The sequence below is a fragment of the Pagrus pagrus genome, assembly GCF_965226575.1.
Source record: "Pagrus pagrus genome assembly, chromosome: 22".
NCBI classification, from domain to species: Eukaryota; Metazoa; Chordata; class Actinopteri; order Spariformes; family Sparidae; genus Pagrus; species Pagrus pagrus.
Genome location: NC_140204.1, coordinates 23,449,021 through 23,475,282, shown reverse-complemented (window position 1 = coordinate 23,475,282; position 26,262 = coordinate 23,449,021). Strand labels below are relative to the sequence as shown.

The 26,262-nt window shown below is 41.7% G+C and overlaps 1 protein-coding gene across 3 annotated transcripts in view; it reads left to right on the top strand.

The window, feature by feature from the left end:
* Window positions 1-579: 579 nt before the first annotated feature.
* Window positions 580-26,262, top strand: part of ache (acetylcholinesterase (Yt blood group)) — a 51,940-nt gene continuing 26,257 nt past the window's right edge. For 2 of the 3 annotated variants that reach the window (XM_084344879.1, XM_084344877.1), the window contains exon 1: window positions 581-840. The gene's annotated coding sequence lies outside the window, so the exon portion shown is untranslated. Of the gene's footprint in view, window positions 841-26,262 lie in introns of all 3 variants that reach the window. The other variant, XM_084344878.1, reaches the window with a different exon arrangement.

Here is a 26,262-nt window from a genome sequence, read left to right as displayed (position 1 = left end):
CCTGCAGAGCAATTGATGCAACTTTTTAATGTGATACTATATCCCTAAACATTTGACCTGGTTATTGTTACACACACAACACAACGATATTCAGGTGAATTGATCAATAAAAAGCCTAGCACTGCAAAACACTGCACCATTTTTGCATGTTGGCAAGTTGTCTATTTTTCCCCACAATCTCTTTTATCAATTAACCAGACTGCTTTCAGGGCTTTATCGGTTGGCATTTAAGTTCTAGACTGACTTTCTGTCCTTCACCATGTGTTGGTCAGTTGGTTGTATGTTGGCTATACAGCCACACAAAGCCTTTTGCCAGTTAGTGTTTGTTGTCAGTAGGCTACTTGTAATTAAACCATTAGAATTCCTTTATTAAGCTGAACAATGCCATGTTTTGCATATATGTCTTTCTTTTCGACTTTCTCACAGTGAATAAGTGAATTACTGTAGAGGCACTTAGTTGTCAGACCCCTGGCTTGGAGAGATTTGGCATCACAGCCATTCCCATACTGTTTGTCAGGAGAATTAAACGTGAAGCGTTCTCGCGAGAGGTCGTGTCTGCACTATGTTTACAAGCAGTATATATTAGCAGCAGTCTCCCCCTAGCGTTACTGCTGTATGGTCCGGCCGAGCGAATGTTTAGAAAATCCGCGGCTGCTGGGAGGAGGCTTCACCGACATTTCGTGTTTGGCAGCCGGACGGAGGCACCTCTCCTTCGGGAAACATTTTCATTTGACCACTAATCCCCGTCTCGTGTCGTTGTTTGCTCTCCAAGCAGAGCGAGGAAAGGAAGAAAAAAGCCAGCAGGTCGTCGGCTCGGGTTTGCTCCGCAGGGGTACACAGGTAAGACAGAAACACTGGTACCGACCCTTGATCAGCAGCCAATGTTCGTCGACAACCCGTTTTACAGCTGATATTGAAATGACATTATTATACAGGATAAACTCATAGCTCAATGCATTTCACCAGTCGGTCTTTATTTGCTTTCATCCATTCGTTCCAAGGCAGGAGCTGCAAACCCATGCAGCTCAAGCAGTTTTAACACTGTTTATCTCTTACATGATTGATGTGTTGCCCTTTAATCTTGGCTACATCAGCGGTAGCCATGGTTACTAGCCGATTCTCCGGTTCAACAGAACCAGTACCAGGTCAGACTGCCACTGTACGTGCGGTTCTCCACTGTGGGCAGAGCGCCACGGTACATTTACATTTGATATAGGCTATTGGCAATTTAAGGTGTCTTTGCTCATCAGTACATCTACATACTGTAGCTCATTGAATATGGTCTATATCAACGCTCACTCGACAACAGTAGTTAGTCACATATACATATAAACCCTGGAAAACGACTAGTTTTAGTGAAATTGTCATGCAGATGAATTGTAGCTGCTCACTGTACTACACACAAGCCTGTGCACTGAATGTCTTGTGAGATGCATAGTTGGACGCGTACGTGCAGGTTCAGGCTATATTTTCTCAGACAAAGGGACATAGTGATTTTTTGTAGTTTTTATGAAGTAGGTGATTAATGGAACTCGACAGGATGAGTGCTGTTGCTGGGTTAGAGCTGCAGGAGACTGTGGAAATCGATGTGTGTCGCGCCTCAATGGCGAGACGCATGTGTCTGCTGTGTGTTGTTGGTGTCTTGTTTCGTTACACGCGTTCACTGTGTCTGTTCCTAGGCTTCTCTCTCACACACACATATAGAGACTACAGTAGATATGATGTGCACACACGTTTGGAGAAGGACGCCACAATGAACCATCCCTGTAAAAAAACAGATGGTTAAATGGGTCATATAGTCTAACACACATCACATGATATTCGATCTCATAGCAATATTGTAGCTTGATAATTCTGGCAGAGGAATTTGTATGTATGGTCATCCTTTAGCATACTGTATGTAACAACAATTATCACATCTCTGAGACATTAAAAGAGCTATCTGTGTGGTGGCAGCTCAGATCTCCACCTGTGTTGTACATTACATAACAGTCAGTGCTTTCAGGGAGGCAGCATGTTGGCTGAAGTCAGTGGATAGATGAGGATGAAGAGAAGAGAGTTGATGATATGTTCCAGTTTGAGTGTTTAACAAAGAGATCCCCCTCTCCTCCTTCTCTGCTGCTGCAGTTCATTGTAGCCAAAATTATTTTCTTCTGTAAGTCATAACTGTAAATGCAATTTTGGCAGCTGGCAGTGCACATTCCCTATCTGCATTTTCATTGGAGTGTCTGCCAAAGTGAAATTAATACTGCAGGTGTTACTCATTTATTAAGGCCCGAGCAAAGAGGATGCCAGGGACTGTTGGCCCTGGATGGAGATTAGTCGGGGTCCAAGCCGCATGGACAGCAGCGTGGCTCCTAATACCATCAGTGCTGGGAGCCACACTTGCTCAGATTTTGTATTATTAAGGCCTGAGCATCAAATGATGCAAGGATCCTATTGTATTTCTAGGAACTATCAGGGCCTTAGCAAGAACTGGTGCAAAGGCTCTATGAGGATGCAAGGAGTTACTAAGGGGGTAGGCGACACAACCTTATCTCTAGTAGCTAATTTCTTATTTCAGTATTTTAATTCTCACCTTATTTTACTGTTTGCTCAGGAGCTACTTTAATCTGCTCAACTGGTTTGTCTCTTCAACTGCTCTCTCTGATCTCTGTATTGCATGTACACCACCCAGTCTGCCCCACCCTGTGTCTTTGTCTGTGTCTGCTCTGTAGACTTCGTTCATCAGCAGTGTTATAAAGCAGTTTATAAAGTTTTGTCAGTTTTCAAAACAGCAGACGCGCTGCTTGTTGGTGAGGAGGCTTGTTGTTAATGAGAGAATGCGCAGCTCTGAATATAGAAAATCAATAATGACAAATAAATGAATATATGGGTAACCATATTATGACATAATATTTGTGACATACTACCAGCTATTTTGCAGTTCCCATTTATTGATAGTCTGTATTTAATAAAAAAAATACATAAAACTATTCACAACAAATAAAACAAACAAATATCTGAATACCTACCCAACGAACAAATTTGATTAGTTGAATATCAGGGTCCATCCCTAATTCTCTATACATTGTTACATATATCATAACGCACATATTTTTGTTATATTCTGTTTTATTCTTTTAATTCTATTTTTATTCTGCATTTACATACATTTTTTTTTATAATTTCTCTATGCTGCTACATTCCTATTCTTGGACGAAGCAACTGCAATGTGACCCAATTCGTCCCCTTGGATCAATAAAGTAGCCTATTTCTGATCAGAAAGCTTGTGAAAGAAAAATTATTTATTGGATAGATCATACACATTTGTTGCACTTTTTTGTTTGGAAATGTTTTTGTTTGCCATTCTTGGTCCTTGGTTCTTTCGATAGTCGCTGAAACCTCATAACTCAGGTAATCAAGTCAAATGAAATCAACACATGTAACATACTTTGCATGTACATGCTCAAAAAGAGTCTAAAAGAGTATAAAATGTCAGTTTGAGGTATGATGACTTATTCATTATCCTCAAGAAATAACCACATGGAACTAGGGATTAGGCATTTCATCAATCTAAAAAAAAGAGGTGCTGCACTTGAGAGGAGTGAGGTTTGGTAAGCCTGCATCGATGCAGACTTGGTGATGGAGGGCTTTATAACCCACACCCCCTAAAGGTAGACTGGTTTGGAATGATAATGTGGCAGACACTCCGCACGAACACGCTAATGTAGTGAGAATGGGTTGGGGGAGGATGTAGGGCACAGTGTGGATCTGTGTTTAAATATGACTTTGGTTAAAGTGGAAGTCACCCAGTAGTAGTTAAGTGAACATCTTAAAGTATTTGAGATGAAATGTACTTAAGTATTAAAAGTACAAGTAGAAGTAAATTATACACAATTTACATGTATAGATATACTGTATACTTTGGGTCGACCTATACTTGGCATAGCCAGTTATAGGAGCTGATATTCAGCAATTTCCTATCAGAAAAATGCTATCAGGGCACTCTGCTTTGATTAGTTGGTACATTATCAGTTGGCTCACAGTGAAACAATCTCTCATAGCACTGTAGAACAAGAGTTACTGTCAGACATTTCAGCATGGATGGCTTCAGTCGTATCTGACTGCATTCACGCCAATCAAATGTCAAACTGAAACATGAAATTTGATACCTTCGACAGCCTACAATCTTTAATCAAAGGAGCTGTTTGTGATTCCCAGCCACCTGCCTCAAACGGACAGGGGGCAGTATTTTACTCCATCTCAATGTTGCATTCTTTTGTTACACAATACGTGCTAAATAAAACTTTTGGAGGTATACATTGATACAGAATTCTGGGAACAGCTCATTCTGTTGGCGTAACAAACAGGTATTTGAAAGCAGGCATACTAAACAACCCTTGTAACCTACATTTGAGTAAAGCTGGCACAAAAGCCTTTTCAGCAGGTTGGAATGTTTCATTTAGGGTATTGTCAACACAAACAGCCTTTCATGTTTTGCCATTTATTACAAACTTTACAAATTTTAAAAAATATCAGTGCAATAGTGGCCACTAAAATACCACACTGTTTAGAGGAAGGAATTTGCCTTTGTGTCTGGTGCATAATAAATTAAGGCTAATTACTGCAACAGTCAAGACCATAAATATAGAATACAATAGAAAAATACACCGATCAGCCACAACATTAAAACCACTGACAGGTGACGTGAATAACATTGATCATCTCATCACAATGTGATGTTCTGCTGGGAAACCTTGGGTGCTGGCATTCATATGAATGCCACTTGACACAACAACACTACCCGATGGCAGTGGCCCCCCAGCAGGACAATGTGCCCTGCCACACTGCAAACACTGCTCAGGAACAGCTCGAGGAACACAATAAAGGGCCCAAGGTGTTGACCGGGCCTCCAAATTCCCCAGATCCCAATCTGATCGAGCATCTGTAAGACGTGCTGGAGCAGGTCTGATCCATGGAGGCCCCATCCCCCAACATACAGGACCCAGAGGATCCACTATAAAAAGCCCTGGTGCCAGACACCACAGGACACCCTCAGAGGTCTTAAGTCCATGTCTTGACAGGTCAGAGCTGTTTTGGCTGCACAAGGGGAACCTTCACAATATTAGGCAGGTGGTCATAATGTTATGCCTAATCAGTGTATAAGGAAACACTTCATCACACACTACAGCAAGTGTGTATGTTTTAGATTCACAAAGCCGTACAGTTTTGTACAAACCTCTTCATCACGGGATGTGCAAAAGTTCACAGTATAGAGAATATGTCATGGGATGATGGTCATGGATGTCAGCTGATGTAATGTACAGAGACAGATGTCATCTTGGGGGGCTTGTTGATGAGACCAGCTGCAGATGAGAGTAAAGGGCAGAGTGGTAATTCATCACTGGGTGGCTGGACTGGAATTTGGGATCTAAAAAGACAAAGATGTGGCAGGGCAATTAGTTCAGTTTAGACACATTGTTTTTGTTATAACATGTCCGTACTGTGTTTATTATACAGTGTGAACAGAGAAATGATTACGCTAAAATATATACAGTGTGAACTGAATATTTTTTGTAAATCCCTCTGTACATGTAGGATATGATTAATAGGATGATCAATTTTAATATTACAGACAGGATTTATTTATTCAGATAATGTCTGTACTCATAATACATACATCACAGTGCTATCTGCCTTCTTATAGGAATAATTGTGTACACAACTAATGATTTTATATTATCACATAGCTGAAACATGGGCAGCAGAGAAAAAATCAGTCAGATCTGCAGCCACTTTAGACTTACTTGTCACTGCCACTTGGTCCAGTGCTTGATAAGCAGAATCTTCCAGCTCTGCAGGCCCTGGGCATTTCTTCATGGAGGTAGAAGCCGGAGCTGCTCTTTGTTCATACCTGTTGTAAGAATTTCATGATTTACTAATTGTACACAATATCTAAGAGTATCATTGCTACAGTTAAACATGTGTAATAAACCTTGTAATGTCCCAACCTCAAATCTTGCCTCATCTCATAACAGTAATGCCAAGTAGTTACATTATGATGTATTGAACAACATTTTTTCAGTCTTTCTACTACCGGATCCATATAATTGCAACTTACATTCATCTCTTATAACTAAAGGGAAGTAATAACTGACAGCAGAACAAGAATAGGCAAAACTCGACCGAGCTCCGACAGCCAAAATAAGTCTGCTGTTTTATAATCATGCTTATTATAAATCAGCATGATTATAAAACAGCTGTCATCTTGTTTTTGTACAAGTTCACATTACAGCTTCGTAAGCTCAGTTTTGGAAACTCCACAGAAACAAGAAAACAGTCACCTCACACTAACTGTTACAGTTTGTGTTGTCATTAGTTACACTATAGATATGTTTCGGTAAACAGCAAATAATAGATGTTACTTATCAGCCTAATGAAACATTTTATGTTGAGCTTTTTACTCGCCCCGAACTGTCTCCAGTGTTGGAAAGCCCCTGTAGTAGTTAGTCTTGTTAAGGTTCTCTTTACGTTGCTTCTTTTCTCTGCCACAGACGTGGTTTCTTTCCAGGAGCCGTTGCTCGACCTGATGATTTTTCTGGAGCTTCTGCATCTTCATGTTTACTAAATAACTAAATGAGGTGGCCATTCCCTCCGGCCGGCTCGACTTCTCCCTCCTATCCTGCGGCAGACTAGAGGCTACAGTGACTCATTATGGCCTCTCGTGGCAGATGTGGTATTACAATAAGGAACGAACGTCCCTGGCTGCTTGGCAGTGGATATCCCTGCAATGCAATACATAGGCATCTTGGACATAATGCCAGAACTGTTACTACTTCGTCTCTGTTGATAGGGTTATTTCATTTTTTCAACTAAAATTGTGTCCAGGGCTTACAAAATGCACCTTTAAAGGACTGTTGAGATATAAACAGCTCTGTCAACCTTAGCGCAAATGAAAATCAGAATGTCATCCTCTACACTGCTGTGATTGGTTGTTTCGCTGTGAGGCAACCATTGACATAAACAGTCACAGCAGAGTGCACAGCTGAGTGCCCCTGCCTTGTCCCTCCAGCCCATCCATTCTAGCACCAACCAGTTTGGACTGTGTGTACGACCTTTGTGATTTGTAGTAGAAAACAAAAACTTAAGTAAAATGGCACTCAGTAACTTTACTGAGTGCCATTTTACTTAAGTTTTTGCATGCCTCCATCAAGGGTCAGCATTCCCCTTTAATTCAATCAAGCCTGATCTTATATCAAGCTCAATAGCCCTGTATCACTCTGAATTTTAAACCACCAATAACTGCTTACCAATAAGTAAAGCTCACCAGATCTGTAACCGCTAACCACCCAGACAGCAAAACAATGCAGGCAGTATCATAAAACATTGTGTTGTTGAAGTGTAATACTGTAGGTTTCTAAAAGATTATTATTGAAAACCATTTTAGATCACATCCACGGTCATGTTATATTTAACAATATATGCCAAAGAAATTACAAAGAATCAGTATCTCTGTTTTTTTATATTAAATCCAGTCATGTAAAACAAAATGGCTGTGTCCATATTCAGGGGCTGCAGCCCACGAAGTGCGCATTTGAAGGCCAATTACGTCACAACGCTGCGCGAAGGCTGTCCAAATTCAGAGGCTCCTCCAAACGCAGCCCACAAATGCAGCCTGGCCTTCCCTCTTTTCGGAGGACGCACCGCAACTATCCTTCGTGGCCTCCCATATCCCAAGATTCTTTGCGCACCGCTGCTCAGTCCCGAAACAGAAGAGGAAGCAAGAGAAAATGGTGACATCAAGTGGCGCAGACATGACATTCACATTTAAGTAATGGGTTTATACTCGGTTTTTAGTCATGTAAACGTCCAACGCCAGATAAGTTAAACTTCAAAACCTCAACTCAAATTTCAACTTTCAGTTAAAATACGCGACGCTGGTAATGCTATGGTAAATATAGTTGTTAGGCTATTCACGAATGGGTTAATGTTTATTTTGTAATGTTGATGATTCAATTTAGATTTGACACATTTTGTCGTTAATTTTTGCACACACACAAATAAATGTACACGTTTGATAGATTTTAACCAAAACAGACTTTAATGCATATCTTCATTCACAATCGTGACGTAAGGGTAAGGGGCGCGAACATCTGGTGGCCAACCAGGAAATACTCCGGAGGCTAGACCGTCCCATTTAGCAACGGTGGACGAGGCTTTCAAAGACCTGTCCGAAGGACCCGGCCCTCGTGGACCGCAAAGGCTAGGCCATTGAAGGCTGCAGCCCCTGAATTTGGACACAGCCAGTGTCATGTGTGCTTACATAAGCTTGAACCAACCCATTTCAACAAAAAATATCATGCCATTTACTCATCCAGTCTCCAACTTTAAGGGTAAGGGTTAACTTTTAGACTCCTGTCAGAAAAACACCTGTTTTGTCTGTCTGTGAGGGGGCTGGCCTTACTGATTACTGTACAAAAGCACAAATTTAAAACTTAATTTGCTGATTTTGGTGAAACTGTATCATATTTTATGGAGACAATCTCTTTTGGTTTTGCCTCTGATGTCCTTCAGCAGTGCAGCTGTTATTTTGACGTAGGTGTATGGCAGGGGCATAACTCGTATTCTGCACTAACGCTATTTGGTACTATAAACATCAATCAATATCCTCAACTAGTTTCTCCCTACCTGACTGTTATTACAGGAAACACATAAATAGGTGGAAGCAAATAACACTGCCTTTCATTTCAAGGGGACATGAAGACAGGGAGAAAAGAATTCCTGGATCCGTCCCTTCAAGGGATTGGGTCTTTTGATGTGGGGTTGTATGAGATACTTATCCCTAGTCAGTCTATTACCTGCAGTATATGATGGTCAGCTCTCCCCCTGTGTGGAGAAGAAGCATGTAGCACCAGCAGGGAAGCAGAGCACTATACTGCTAAATAGCACCGACAGCAAGACGTATTTTAGCCACCTTAACGAAAGGCACACCATATACCATCCGTTTTAGTTTACGCTATATTTTGAACATCTTTGGCACTCTGCATTGCCGCCAGACAGCTCTGTCCTTTGTGACTACATTCCCCTCAACTATACAATGTCCGTATTCCTCGCACATCAAAAGACCCGGACTATCACTTTGATCCGCACCAAAAGTTTGGTCTATTCTGAGCCGAGAGCCATCCTTTTTTTCATGGAAATCCATTTGGTAGTTTCTGTGTAAACCTGCTGACAAACCAACCAGCCAACAAACGGACACGGGTGAGAACATAACCTTCTTGGCTGAGAAAATTAACATTAGATCCTGACCGATCCTGTTTGTCGTGTTGGGAGATTTGAATATCCAATGACGCTAAAGCAACATTATGCAGGGATGTGTAGCACAACACACTCACACAGTCTCTAAATGAAATGCAACTGTTGTAAATACAAATCCCAGGTCTGTAACATTTTGTCAGACAGTAAGTGCTAACTACAAACAAAACTCATTACGTCATCTTTCTTGAAGTAAAGATTTATGTAACGCTGTAATCCTCCCCTGAAGTAGCATAGTGCAGAAACAAGCAATGGGGGCGGAGTGGCAGAGACACCATTTACTTTATTACAAGTCAATTTACCATCAAAATGATTTTAAAGCTGTTATTTTAAAAAAGCTACATGATGTTGCTTTAACCTGCTGTGCCTTGTGCTAACTCAAAACAGGTTGATAATCACTGGTCTATAACAATATATATTAGAGGAATACAAACTTCAGTATGAACAGTATGGCAAAGTCTCAGACAGGTATTGGTAGACAGTTATATAACTATGACAATTTATACTGTGAGACAATATTGTCTCATAGTATAAATTGTCATATTGCCTAACCCAAGACTAAATGATCTGACAGAGAGAGAGAGAGAGAGAGAGAGAGCAAGTAAGGCCATACCAGAGTGACACACAGTGTATTGGGCACACTTGTTATTAAATAAAACATGATTTACTCTCCATTACTGTGCTTTCGTTTTTTACCTTCCTGTGTTAATTTCATCTACGGTTCTGTTCATTTTTTTTTTACCTATACTCATATATTCGATGCATTTCGGCTTGTTACCATGCAGGTTTTTGCAATTTTAGACGTGAAAACAGGACTCTGCATTAGAACTTTTTTGGCCCATTAAGGTTGAAGTGAGTTTGTGTTTAACATTGACAATTAGAGTTTTTTATTTGTAAAAAGTTGTCTATGATCCACTATGTAGGGTGGCAATTTGGCATTATTTTCATTATCAATTGATTCATAAATGAATTTCTTAATTCACTGCTCTATTAAATGTCATGCAACAATGAAAACGATGCCTATCACAAGTTTCCAGAGCCCAAGGTGGTTTCATCAAATGTCTCGTTTTGTCCAATGAATGGTGCAAAACTCAAATATATTAAATTTACTATCGCATCAGACAAAGAAGCAGCAGTTGTGAGAAAACAACACAATATAATGATCTGTGTTTTTGCTTGGTAAATGACACAAATGGTTGATTGATGATCAAAGAAGGTCATGATTCATTTTCTATTGCTCAGCTAATAGACTTGTCATATCTGCTCATTTTTGTATATTGGTTTGTATGTAATGTTATCTCTGTCCCTTCAAAGTGCTATTTGTTGAGTCTGATGAGTCTCATTCCCAACGCGACTCAAAAATCAACTTTCCTTACAAATAGCACCTTTAAGTTGTAAAGGAAAAATTGTTTTATTTGCCATGAGTGTCACAGTCAGTAATAACTTGATCACCTCAACCTTTTAACCCTGCTATTTTGTTATTGCCGTTTTGCTTCTGTTATATTTTCCATGTGATTTGAAAATTGTTTCTATATATAGATATTATTTGGCAACATGCACTTCTTACTACAACAACGACCACAATAGAAATAAATCCTCCGGCCTTCTGTTGTTATTCTTGATCCTCTTTTTATTGTGCATGTACATTGTTGATGCGACTGTAGTTAATTGTCAAATAAATTAAACCTAAAAAGCGCTTCTTCAGGGGATCTTTATGTGGGATGTGTACGTGGCCGATCAAAGCTCTGTGCTTTATTTACATATCTTTTCAGAAATCTGTACATTAAAACAAGACACGTTCAGTATACTATGCACAGAAAAGGACCGATTTCCAAAAGAATTGAAACTCATATTGACTTCTGAGCCCAATGTTTAATCCTAATAGATGCAACTTGCACCAGCCCCCAGTGAAACCAATCCTCCTGTGAACTTCATACACAAATTCCTCAGTCTAATTTGAGAAGTGACACACTTTCTCCCACCCATACCCAGGCCCCTTCACTGTCTCTCTCTGCCCTTCTCTCTTATTTCGCCACCCACTGGAACTCCTCTACCCACCTCCTCTCTGTGTGTTTTGTATTCATTGATTTTAAGTATGGCTGGTACATAGGTGCACTTGAAGGAATTGTTAAACATTTCTGGACATACCCTTACTCACTTTCTTTCCAATTTCTCATGTCTGTGTCCGAAATCATTCCCTGTTTACTATACAGTTCTCTACATGCACAATGCAGTGTGACATATATCCGCTTGTACAAACTGTACAACCTTTGGTTTCCGGTGCCAGCTCTACAGTATACATCTATAGTTATCTCTGTGCTTTTTCATCCGTTACTTACTTAAAATACTTCACTTTCACAGTTCGCTTTGTACGTATTGTTAATAGTTTGTTTTAGTATATTTGTGTTTTTAACATTTTTGATCCTTTAAATAGATCATTAGTAACGTTAGCTAGCCACACACTATTGTTTTGTTGCTATGGCTCAGTTTTAAACTCAAGCTGCCAAAAATGAAAGTGAAAGCGAGCAGTAAAGCTCCAACCTCACTGCTGGATAAGTGAAGTATAGATTTATACTGTAGTTAGACAGATAACTGTTAAAGGTGTTAGCCGGCCACACGCTGACGTACGGAAGTGACCTCCTGCCAAGGCTTATTTACATGATTTGATTAAATTGTACTTCATGCTTGGGTTGAGACAGGGCAAGATTTTGCTGTTTTTGAGCACAGTGGATGACATTGTGATCAGTATGCGTACAGTAAGGAGAATTTCTTCTTCTTTTAATGTAATGCATGGATCTCAGTCTGATCAATAGGGGAGGGGTGAGATAATTCATCTTATATGAGGAACATATTAATTACATAACCTGCAATGGACTCATTGACAGGAGTATAGTTTAGCTTAATTGATTATTGAAATCTCCCGAAACCTGAGCTCCATCACTGCTGTTTCCTCTGGAGAGTATCCTTTTGTCTGTTCTGTTTGTAACTACAGATTTTAGTTTTGCTGCTTAAACATTCCATGATGTTTGCTACAGTAACTGTGTTTCCATCCAAATGTATCGAATTTAAGAGCGGATTTTGTGAAAATGCGTAAAAAGCAAATACAAATTTATGCCCGTTTCCATTTGTTATTGTTTTGCGATTATTGGGAGAGGAGGAGTGCGCCGTGAGATGGCGTCATAAGAGAGCGTGAATGTATCCATGACAACAGTTGACACTCAGCTGACAGTCAACATCATGGACAATTTACTGGTGAACCTGTTGGCTCTTGGGAGAACATTAGCTACAATTTTGTCAGCGTTCACAGCCTACAAAACCCTGCTGAAGAGGAGAAGGAAAAGAAGATTTTTAATGTTACGAGTGCTGTCGGAGTTTGCTGGATGGAGACCGCGTCGATCTCCATTTGTTTGGAAATGTTGCCGGGTGAAGGACTTTTGGGAAGTCGTCGTCCAGCAGCACTTCACCCTCAAACTCTGGCTCAAACACAACGTCACATCCGGGTTAGTCATGATTTATTCGCAAAACCTGTTTCCATAACAAAAAGTCGCATTTTCCTTTTATCGATACGCTGATAAACCACCCCCTCCAAGCGTAAAAACTTTTTTGTGAATTTACTGCCTTTTTTCGAAATTCTGGCGTTTCCATCTCAAGTATTTATTCGCAATTTTTGAAAATGCGAATAAGAAAAGATGGATGAAAACGCATTAAAAGCATACTGTGTGTGTGTTTTGAAACCGCCTATGTCGGCGCTTCTTACTATCTGAACACTGAGTCCTCTATGTACTGTAGCAGGTAAAACACCTCGACGTTGACTTTAGATCAAGGGCCCATCTTTTTACTGCAAACGCTTTCTGTTGCCTTGAGATGTGCCAGCAGAGCAACTGATCAAACCTCATTTTAAGACCCTCGGTCTTAAACTAGCAACAACACGCTTCAGCCAGGAATAAGTTGGACGCTGACGCTGGAGGATTACATCTCGAGCTTTTGATCGGATTTCACTTCCCGGCTCTATTTGCAAATTAACACATACCGTGAATCACTGAGACAAATGCTTTACAAAAGCTTTACAATGTCTAGTATTCTACACAAAAAGAAATGTGAACATAAGTGCTGGTACTATTTTTCATTGAGCAACTGTCAAGTGCAGTGACCGTGTGCAGCTTCCTGAAGTCTGTGACAGTGAGGTCACCTCTACAGAGACCAAATAATAGAACCTGTGGTTACCAGCCACATCTGGCAACTAGCTGGCCTGATGAATAATAATAATAATGCATTTTATTTGTTGGCGCCTTTCAAACACCCAAGGTCACCTTACATTAAAGAAACAGAAAACAACAAAGAACAGATATGAAATACAATAGCACATAAAATGAATATATACAAAGAAAATACAATGTGGTTAAAAAAAAAAAAAAAACATAAAGTGGATAAAACGGTTGGGGGACAGGGTATTATAGGGAATAGGACAACTTAAAAAGGTGTGTTTTGAGGTGGGATTTGAAGGTGTCAATGGAGTCCAGAGTGCGTATGTGTAGTGAGAGTGAGTTCCAGAGTCTGGGTGCAGAACAGCTAAAAGCCCGAGCGCCCAGTGAGGTGAGTGAAAATGAAGGGGTGGAAAGCAGGGAGGCAGATGAGGAACGGAGTGAACGGGTTGGGATATAAGGGTGTAGCATATTAGAGAGATATGGGGGGGCCTGGTTGTGGAGAGCTTTGAATGTTAGCAGAAGGAGTTTGTAATGTATACGTTGATGGACAGGGAGCCAGTGGAGTTGCATGAGGACTGGTGTAATATGATCCGAGGACTTGGTACGGGTGATGATTCTGGCGGCGGTGTTCTGGATGGTTTGTAGACGGTGGATGACTTTCTGTGGTAGACCGGTGAGGAGGGAGTTGCAATAATCTAAGCGGGAAATGACCAGGGCATTTATGAGGATTTCGGTGGAGTGCTGGGTAAGGGAGGGGCGGAGTCTGGAGATATTGCGGAGATGGAAAAAGGCTGTGCGTGAGATGTTATTGATGTGGGATGTGAATGAGAGGGTACTGTCCAAAATAACACCAAGACTTTTTAACTTTGGTTGAAGTGGGGACCAAACAGCCGTCGATGAGAATACTGAGGGGGTGGGATTTGGAGAGTGATGATTTGGATCCGATGAGGAGAATTTCACTTTTATTGCCATTGAATTTGAGCTTGTTGTTTGATATCCAGTTTGTAATGGTTTACAGGCAGTCCATAAGGGCAGTAGGTGGTAATGTAGTATCTGGTTTGGTGGTGATATAGATTTGGGTGTCGTCAGCATAACAGTGAAAGTGGATACCAAAATGACGGAAGATATTGCCAAGAGGGAGGATATAGATGATAAAGAGTAGGGGACCGAGGACAGAACCTTGTGGAACACCGTGAGGGAGTGGTGAGGGTGATGATCTGGTATTTTCTCCTTGGATGAACTGTGAACGGTCAGAGAGGTAAGAATGGAACCACTGAAGAGAAATGCCAGAGACCCCAGTGCCGGCCAAACGATCTAAGAGGATGGTGTGAGATATTGTGTTGAAGGCGGCACTGAGGTCTAGGAGTATGAGGATGGTGAGTAGGCCAGAATCCGCTGCTAAAAGAAGGTCATTTGTAATTTTAGTGAGAGCTGTTTCTGTACTGTGATTGGGACGGAAACCGGACTGGAAAGGCTCATAGAGGTTATTCTTGGATAGATGGTCTTGAAGTTGGCAGGCTACTGTACGTTCAATAACTTTTGAGATGAATGGGAGGTTTGAAATAGGGCGATAGTTATTAAATTCATTCGGGTCTAGACCAGGTTTCTTTAATATGGGTGTGACTGAAGCAGTTTTGAGTAGGGAGGGAACAATACCATTTGATAGGGAGGAGTGTACAATTTGTGTGATGAGTGAGGAGAGTGTGGGGAGACAGGCCTTGACCAATGTGGTAGGAAGTGGATCGAGCAGACAGGTAGTAGACCTGAAAGACATGATCAGTTGAGATATCTGTTGATTTGAGGGAAGATGGAAGGCAGACGGGGTACTGGTGGGCCGTACAGTGACGTTGAGTGAAGGAGTGTTTGACTGAGAAGACAGACAGGGGGTGAGATGGTGATGTATGGAGTAAACTTTGTGATTGATGAAGTCCAAGAATTGCTGACACTGAAGGGCTGATATAAAGCGGGTGGCAGTTTCTTTGGGCTTGAGTAGTTTATTTATTGTGGAGAAGAGAATCCTGGTATTGTTTCGGTCACGGTGGATGATGTTGGAGTAGAAGGCAGATTTGGCAGCATTTAGAGCAGTCTTGTAAGAGGTGATGTGGTCCAAGTACATTTGAGAGTGAACAGTGAGTCCGGTTTTCTTGGCAAGGCGCTCAAGGCGGTGACCATGTGTTTTTAGTTGGCGGAGTTCTGAGGTGAACCATGGAGCAGTCCTAGAAAAAGTCACTGTGCAGGTTTTTGATGGAGCTAGGGTGTCCAGTGCAGTAAGTAGTGTGCTGTTGTAATGGTCGACAAGTTCAGTAACAGAGAAAAGGTGTGGATGAGAAATTGACATAGAAATTAGACTGTTAAAGGATAAGTACCGTTTTTTACAACCTGGACCTTATTTCTGGCAAAACATATGGTCATTTACTCACCCAGATAACTTTGGTGTCATTCGGCGTCGTTCGGACGAAATTAGATCCAGTGTAGCGGCGATATATCCATATAATGGGAGAGACGGGGCAGCGACACACAGCCTCTATATAACGCATTATCTGCCACGAAACTAGTTAATTTCATCAATATTTTGTTATGAAATGCTAGCGCTATTAGCCTCTGAGTCCGGGCTCGTCTATTGTCAACATCCGGGGTCTGTAGGCTGATCTACTACCTCTGACCTGGAAGATGTCGTCTCTGAGCTGCGCGCGCACCGCGACAGCGCGGCTTGTTTACCTGTAGCTGCTACTGCTAGTTTGACCCCGGATGTTGATAACGGACGAGCCCGGACTCAGAGGCTAATAGCGCTAGCATTTCATAACAAAATATTGATGAAATTAACTAGTTTCGTGGCAGATAATGCGTTATATAGAGGCTGTGTGTCGCTGCCCCGTCTCTCCCATTATATGGATATATCGCCGCTACACTGGATCTAATTTCGTCCGAACGACGCCGAATGACACCAAAGTTATCTGGGTGAGTAAATGATCATATGTTTTGCCAGAAATAAGGTCCAGGTCGTAAAAAACGGTACTTATCCTTTAAGTTCTGCGATGTTGATGTTCTTAATATTACGAAAGGACATGATACGGTCTTGGCGGGATTTGCAGACAGGAAGGTTGACATCAAAAGTTAAAAATTTGTGGTCTGACAATGGAAGTTCTGTGCCGGAAAGATTAAATGGGACAATACCAGAGCAGCAGATCAGGTCTAAAATATGGCCCTTATTGTGTGTTGGAAATGTGACATATACTGAGTGAGGTCAAAACTATCCAGTGTGGAGATAAAGTCTATGAAGAAAATGTCATTGGGATTGTCAACATGAATATTAAAATCCCCAGTTAAAATGATATTTGGAGTGATGGCACATAGATCTGCTAAAATAGATGAAAGTTCAGTGATGAAGGTGGAAGAGGGCTTAGGTGGACGATAGAGAGACACAATAATGGTGGGTACAGGTCCCTTTAACTGCACAGCCAGCACTTCAAATGATGGTGAATCTTTCAGAGGAATGGGGACATTTTCAAACTCTCGCGATAGATCAGGGCGAGGCCACCGCCCTTACCGGAAGCATTTTTAAGACGAGAAGTATTTAATCGCCACTGCTTGGATCTATAAAGATTGGATGGTGGAACAAAAGAAACAGATACAGCTGCATGATCACTCGCAAGAATACTATGAATTTGAGAATTAATTATATTTTGAGTAAGGTTTGAGGACATGAGGATGCAGTCTATTCTAGAATAGAGCTATGTGGGTTAGAGAAAAAGGTATATTCTTGATTATCTGAATTTGCCATGCGCCAAATATCACTGATTGATAACTGCATCTGAAACTCATGCATTGCAGCTGAATTTCGCCTATCAGATGGAAGAGGACCATTCGACCTATCTAACAATGCATTTGACACACAATTGAAATCTCCTGCAATAATAAGCGGTCCTTCCATATAGCAGGAAATCACTGGATAGAGGGCCGATAAAAAATTAGATTGAAATATGTTAGGTGCATAAATATTCACCAGTGTAAGTTCTTGATTCTGCAAAAGACCAGTGATTATTATGTACCTACCCTCAAGGTCAGTATGGATCTTACTCAATTTAAATGCTATATTTCTAGAGATTAAAATGCTTACCCCCCGACTAGCCTGACTGCCAGGGGAGGAGAAAACTTGTCCCACCCACTGCTGTTTTAAGTTTTTTGACTGTTCTGCATTTAGGTGAGCCTCCTGTAACATAGCAATATCACAATTAAGGGACCTTAGATAAGTAAGGATCTTGTGTCTTTTAATTTTATTCTGAATACCGTTAACATTCAAAGTCACCACCTTAATCGTATTTAAACTTTTATCCATCATTGAAAAAATACATTCCAACCCCTTTAATATTCAGCTTGTAATCTAACCATGTACCAAAAAAGAAAGGGGAGGGGTTAACATACAAATATACACATAAAAGGCTAACAAACACACAACAATAACAACAGAAATAGCAGCATGCCTGTCTGGAAATAAGGCCAGCTACACAACATAAACGTCCCATATCCGTGAAAATGTGGCGTAGGCACAACTGGAGTCGCTCTGCCCTACCCAAGATAAATTAAACTAAATTCGAGCCCATTATTAAGGAGAGAAAAAAAAAAGGACTGAGAAAAGAGAGAGAGAAAAAAGAAAAGAAAAACTCGTTCAAAGGGTGGAGGTGTTCCCACATAGGTCTCAAGGTATATTGCAAGTGTATAATCAAAACCAAGTAATGCACACCCATGAAACCGGGCACCACCATCGAATTACCTGATGCCCTGCGCACAGCTCTAGGACCCATATAGACTACTTTCTGTCCACAGTCATATCAGGAATCAAAGAATCGTGGAAGACGCTGCCTCAGGTCTTTTTCACCATCATCACGAGAAGAGTATGTAAACTTCTGCTCATCAATGGTGACGATAAGAGTGGCAGGATAAACCACTCCAAACCTCACGCCAGCTTTACGCAGCGGTTTCTTCAGGTCGTTGTACTGCGCGCGTCTCCGGGATTCCTCAGCAGAAAAGTCCTGGTACACCGAGAAACGCTGCCCTTCCCAGGCCAGATCTTTCCTCTGCGCTGCCGCTCTCATAATATCTTGCTTATCCCTCCACCTTGAAAGGCGTAGGATGATATGTCGAGGGGGCTGGTTGGGATTAGGATGTGGTCTGGGCACCCGGTGTGCCGGTCGATATCTGGGGGAGCGTGGTCCTAAGAGCGTGGTCTGTAGACTTCTGAGTTCATTTTGCTGCTTCCATCATGTGTTACATCATTAATGTAGATCAATGAGCGCATCCCAGAAGAAGCCATGCAAGCCCAAGCCATGATATTACGTCCACCTTGTTTCACACATGAGCTTGTGTGTTTGGGATCATGAGCAGATCCTTTCTTTCTCCACATATTAGCCTTTCCATCACATTGGTAAAGGTTCATCTTTGTCTCATCAGTCCATAAAACTTTGTCCCAGAACTTAGGAGCCTCGTCTCTGTACTTTTTAGCAAATTCCAATCTGGCCTTCCTATTCCTATTGCTAATGAGTGGTTTGCATCTTCTGGTGTGGCCTCTGTACTTCTGTTCCTGAAGTCTTCTGCGAGCGGTTGATTGTGATACCTTCACTCCTGCCCTCTGGAGGTGATGTCACTGACAGTTGTTTTAGGGTTTTTCTTTACAGCTCTCACAATGTTTCTGTCATCAACTGCTGATGTTTTCCTTCTTCTACCAGTTCGACATCTGTTGCTGAGTACACCAGTGGTTTCTTTCTTCATCAGGACAGTCCAGATGGTTGTACTGGCTATGGCCAATGTTTGTGCAAAGACTGATTGATTTTTACATCTTCTCTTAGCTTCAAAATTGCTTGCTTTTCTCCCATAGACAGCTCTCTGGTCTTCATGTTGGTTACACCCGTTTAACTATAAATGCAGTCTGCAAAGGCAAAACCCAAAGCTGAAACTGAGAGTAGACATTCAGCACTATTTATCGTTTGAATAATCAATGTTATAGGACACACCTGGGCAGCAAAAAACACCTGTCAGTCACGTTCCAATAATTTTGCTCACTTGAAAAATGGGTTGGTTTAAACAAAAGGTGCTATCTTCTAAGTCTTGTAACAGATCTAGATGTAAATACCTGGAAACAAGACTTGGTCAAAACATTGTATGTGGCCAGATTGTAAATTGTCAAGGTGCAAAAATATGGCCAATTCATTACTGGTGTAGTCAGTGGTAGAGTTTATGATATGAATTCCTAGATATAAAGTAGGGCTGCCACGATTAGTCGACTAGTCACGATTATGTCGACTATTAAAATCGTCGACAACTAATTTAATAGTCGACGCGTCGTTTTTGTTTTTTTTTAACTTTGTTTTCTCTCTCAAAACTGCTGCGGCACCTTCCACTGCCGCATCTGCCTTTCTGTCCTTGACACACATGCGCAGTAGTGGTAATCTGGGTCAGCTGTGATGTCACCGTTATAGCAGTTATACCAGACGGGCTCCCTGGTATCATGGCTACCCGCAACGGAGCTCAAAAGTGTGGGAGCATTTTAAGAAAACAAAAGAAAAAAGTGTGCAATGCAATATCTGCAAGACAGAACTCGCCTTTCACAGCAGCACAAGTGCCATGCACGAGCACCTGAAAAGGAAGCACGTTGTGGCTGACAACGACGATGAAGAGGGACCATCATCTCGGTAAGCTAACTGGCTAGTTAGCTGCTAACATTAGCGTAAACAGTGAGCTAACTTACTACTTACTCATATTGATAGCTGTAAACGTTAACATTAGCGATGGTGATTTGATTCATTAGCCTTAAAACCTTAAAGGATAACTACCGTTTTTTACAACCTGGACCTTATTTCTAGCATAAAATACGATCATTTACTCACCCAGATAACTTTGGTGTCATTTGGCGTCGTTAGTACGAAATTAGATCCAGTGGAGCGCCACTATATCCATATAATGCAAGTGATCCGGGCACCGAAGCACAGCCTCTATGAGCATTATCTGCCACGAAACTAGTTCATTTCACCAATATTTTGTTATGATACACTAGTGCTATTCCCCTCTGAGTCCGGGCTTGTCTGTTGTCAACATCCGGGGTCTGTAGGTTGACCTGCTACCTCTGACCTGGAAGATGTCATCTCTGAGCTGCGCCCGCACCCGCGACAGCCGGCTTGTTTGCCTGTAGCTGCTACTGCTAGTTTGACCCTGGAGCTGCAGCTGGTGGATAAACTGTATTTTATACATTTAATTTACGTATGATCCGATTAGTCGACTAATCGGAAAAAATAGTCGATGATTAGTCGACTATCAAAATTATCGTTTGTGGCAGCCCTAATATAAAGGTGGCATGTGCAAAAAAAAAAAAAAAATACTCCAGTTCATACATTTCTTTATTATATACACTGCTCAAAAAAAGTAAGGTTAACACTTAATTGTCACAGTATAGCACCAAGTCAGATAAACTTCAGGGATATCAGGTGGTACCTGCAGCCTAATCAGGTTGTACAGGTAGTCCAGCTCCTCCAGGATGGCACATCCATACGTGCGGTTGCAAGAAGGTTTGCTGTGTCTCCCAGCACAGTCTCAATAGCATGGAGGAGATACCAGGAGACTGGCCGTTACCCAACAGCAGAACCGGTATCTATTCCTTTGTGTGAGGAGAAGCACTGCCAGAGCCCTACAAAATGACCTCCAGCAGGCTACTGGTGTGCATGTTTTGTATCCGTGCATCTGACACCACCAAGTACCGCCACAGACTGTCCAGGAGCTCACTGATGCCCAGATCCAGGTCTGGGAGGAGATCACCCAGGACTCCATCGACCGACTCAGCAGGAGCATGCCCAGACGTTGTCTGGAGTTCATACAGGCACACTGGGGCCATACACACTACTGAGTCACATGATGAGTTGAAACTTTGATTTTCGGAGTGATTTTGAATCCACCCCTCAATGGGTTTATGATTTTCCATTGAGGGGTGGATTTTCCATTTAAAGTGAAACTCTCGCCAAAAAGCAACCGAGGCTTTATTTATGATTGGGTATGAGTCAAACCTTCACGTACAAGCACACTCATGACCAAAGAGGCACTTTTAAGATTTACCGTAGTTTCGTTTTGGGGCAAGCTCATTTTGAACGGGAGTACATAGGGCATACCACGACGGCATCAAAATGTCTATTTTTAGACCACTAAGAAGGCTCCACACATCATGAAACTTTACTGGTAGCATCACCAGGGTCTCTACTCATGACACGAGCAGTAAGAACATTGTTTGTGTACACAAAGTGTGTGAAAAAGACGGTTTTGAACTACTTACGCTTAGCTACTGGGACTCCGGCGCGCCGCCGCCATTCCAGGCAAAAAGTGTCGATCTCCGAGTGCGGCCATCATGACGGAGAGTAACGGTGGGACGCTTCTGTCGTTAGTCAAAAGCAACAACATTGACGTCAGTGTTGCTTTTGACTAACGACAGAACAACAAATTATCCGCGAATTCATCTGGAAATAAGCCCGAGGAGCGTCCCACCGTTACTCTCCGTCATGATGGCCGCACTCGGAGATCGACACTTTTTGCCTGGAATGGCGGCGGCGCGCCGGAGTCCCAGTAGCTAAGCGTAAGTAGTTCAAAACCGTCTTTTTCACACACTTTGTGTACACAAACAATGGGTACAATGTTCTTAGACATTTTGATGCCGTCGTGGTATGCCCTATGTACTCCCGTTCAAAATGAGCTTGCCCCAAAACGAAACTACGGTAAATCTTAAAAGTGCCTCTTTGGTCATGAGTGTGCTTGTACGTGAAGGTTTGACTCATACCCAATCATAAATAAAGCCTCGGTTGCTTTTTGGCGAGAGTTTCACTTTAAGCTTAATCATTCCCCATTCTGAGTAACACATTTCATGTTTCTCTTGTAGTATTCCCATTGCCATTTATAATTTCATCTAATTTCATACTTTATTTTACTTTTAATTTCTATTTGGACATTGAATTTTAATAATGACCAAAAATATCAACCAAGATAAATAGTATAGAGCTGTGAATTTCTGGATGGAGGTGGATGAGGAGACATGAACTGCTTCTTTTCCGCCTGTACTGGGCCAGATGATGCACCTTTGCTAGGTATTCGGAAAGATTTCTAGTGTTTCTGCCCATACGTAACCTACTTATTGCACCTGTGGCAAAGCATTGTCCGCATTGTTTAACCAGATCTTGGAATGCACTCTCGTCAGGGCAGGGTCTCTAAAAGTGTGTTCAAGCTGAGACAGCTGCCCTGCTCCTTACACAGCGCACTGGTGACAGCCTCATGAGAAAGAGAGTTCTCAGAATAAAATACAGTGGCACTCAATAAAAACATTGAATACATGTTTCGAAATCCAAGAGGGAACAACATCAGCCCGAAGATGTTGCTCCACATAAACGTGTAAATGAGCCTCTCCTCTGTTACAGGTCTGTGTCTGAACCACACTCACAGGGCTCGCCACTGGCCACACAGAATGGACAGCATTGAGGCAGCACTCTTACACTATTGTTTTTTCCCTACACAATCAGGAAATAACCTTTTATTTTTCTAATTAACTGCTTTTTTGCAATGCTGCTGCTCGCTCTCTTCATTCACTCTGTTGCTCGCCCGACCACTGCTGCTCTGTCTCTGTCTACCTTGTTGAGTTGGGGAGTCGGTGCCAACTTCTAATAGTTGAACAGATGTAGTTGTTTTAATAAACTGTGACGAACAAATCCTGCATTGTATGTAAGAAATCTTCCACCTCCTTGTCATTTCTTCCAAGCAACAGTTGGTCACTCCTTATGTTTTCATTGTCAGCAGACTTCTGTGTGTGGTGAGAGGAGGGCACCAGCACTGCAACCTACGTGCATTTACTGACAGCTCAGTGGGAGAGTCCAGAACCTGGAAGAAAATGAAATGCTCCCCGGCAACGCAAACTCTGACCAATCCTGTACCTTACTCACTCATGTACAAATGCGTCTGTAGGGATGGCCCCCGCTGTTATGTGCTGTGGAATTTCGGCTCGCTTGACCATTCAGGAGAGATGAAGAAGACTCAGAGAAACCGATGACTTAAGTTGTAGTAGTTTATACAAACTTTCAAGGAGGAACAACATCAATACATCTGTCTGTACAGAGCAATATCATGTTAATCCTAACAAGTCTTCCCAAATGCTCAAATTATATCTACAGCTTCAGCAAGCATCCCTCCCACACATGGTTATCTGTTTAACAACATAGCAAGGGTAGATAACATAGATAGATTGAAGGCCTCCTTACGAGTTTTACACAAACAATCAGCTTTGTTTGGCTTGGTTCGTGAGACATCTGTTCTGTAGACGTATCTACAGTAGCTCCAAATCGCTATGACCCCTTATCGTATGAAGACAGAATGTCCTGGGAGAATCATATTTTTCTCCCACATTATGGTCCACCCAAAAATAAATAAACATGAATAAAATAGCTGGATATTACCATAACATATTCATTGAGATTTCAATCTTATATCCTTGTTCTGGAAGGTGTTCCGAGCATGAGAAACTGCTCACTGTTACATATCAACATATGTATCCTCCCACCCTAAATCTTCTCACTATTCCACACAAATTGTATTCTTACTCCAAACAAACCACCCTGATTTTTTCAAAGAAGAGGACTGATCATCCATGAACAGTTATTTAATACCTGATACCTTTAATACATCTTAGTTTTGCTTTTCAATTTGTCAGACTGAGACATGACATGGTGCTCTGAATAAAATGTTATACTATACTGCACATCCATAGTGTGAACAACCTTCAAAATCCACTGCTTCTAGAACCCACAGGCATCCTTCATCTTCCCTTCCCCTCTTTTTTTATTCTCTACTTTCTAGAAGCCTCACTCCCCCTACTCCCTATTACATACTCAGTGCTGTTGCACCTTATCTCTGCCATTAAAACATATTTTCCTTACACTCCTACATTTTCTTCCCCTTCCCTCTCTCTTAAATGACACAATTGACAGGTATTACTGAGGAAAGTACATTGTTGAGTGTGAAGTTGTTTGGATAAGAAATGTTAAAGATTCAATTTACAGAAAACATTTAGCAGATCATCATCATCAGGTATGGGAGAGAGACTGCTGTTTCACTGATGGCGTCACCTGCTCAGCTGTCCTGCTTCCACACAGCGATATTGATGGGTGGTGGTGGTGCAGAAGGGTGCTCACGTTTTTCCACTCCTATGGGCGACACGAGTCAAGCAGTGCTTGCAGACAGTAACTTGTCTGCCTACTGTTTTTCAACAGCAAAAAAAAAAGATAAAATTCAACACCAAAACAACACCAAAGAATGCATGGGAAGTAGTAACACAAAATTTAACTGCAAAACTGACAATCAACAAACCATAAGTGCATATTGAAACGTGGATGGTGTTGAAGTTTCTATCTGTGATCACCATAATCCCCACATTTGCTTATATACAGTACAATATCACTGAAGATGTATATACCTCAAGATTGATGTTGTTATCCTAAGTGGCAGCAGCTCTGAACATGTGCCAGTCTGTGCACATTAAACAGTCCTGTGGGGCTGCTGTAGCTTCATCTGTCCACTGCTGGAGTAAGTAGGTAGGATCAGCGGGGAACTGAGGACGTGGGAGGGCTTTGTAGCTGCCAGGGATATATGTATTGACATGGTCCAGGGTATTTCTGCCTCTGGTGGGGATCTGGACATGCTGGTAGAATTTAGGTAAAACAGTTCTGAGACCTGTTTGATTAAATCAGCCGCTACAACAACAATTCCATCTGGTTGCTTTGTCATGTTATTACTTCTGATCATGCTATACAATGTCTTTATTGCATTTTTTGAGTTTGCTTCCAAAGGAATGTACACTGCAAAAATACATACACTGGTGAAAAAAAAATGTGCGCACCAAGCATTATTTATGTAGACACAGAGCCTGCCTCCTCTTCTTACTCACTGTAATCGTCTAAGTGAAGATGTGGGCACAGCAATCTCTGAGTTGCACATCATCAACTTACGTCCTTACGTCTTACGTCTGGACGTTAGCCAGGGAAGGGCTGAGTAGATGAATAGCATTAGGTGCAAGTCAGGTCAGCTTAGTTGTGATCCCAGCTCTCACAACCACCTGTCCCTAACTTGGGAACAAATGTGCAGTCTCAATATTTATAATGCTCTGGTTGGTACCCCTCCCTTTCAGACAGATTTCCATCCTTCCTTGTTCATGTCGGGCCAGTTATATTCATTTATCTAGTATGTGGCAGGTTCAATACAAAACAACCGAGATGCCTGCAAAAGGGAGGTCAGACAATACAGGAAAACGCGTACATGGAGCCAGAATATTTTCACATCTTACTTGTGAATCAAGGGTTTATCTCAACCAAACTAGAGTTGGGGATTGCTGTACTAGTGGAAACATGTATTTGGTACATTTTTATTTCATTTTTGCCAAGTTTGAGTGAACTGAGTGTTATGATGACCTGCGAGGTAAAATCACTGTTTTTGTCAATGGAGTCTGGTGGGTTCGAGGAGTGCAGGGGGGACACTTGGCAAAAACAAGCATGTTTTATGGTGCAGCAAGTGGAGCCCATTAAGCAGCTGATGGCTGAGGCCTCTTGGAAATTACATTGAATTGAGACATTCCAGGCTGATCCGCATTTGCAAAGTTGTCTGGCAATGTCAGGCTAACTAAACTTCCAGCACCGTTCAGACACAACATTGCATCCCCTACAGATGTTTGTCATGTAGGGTACTGACTCAGAGT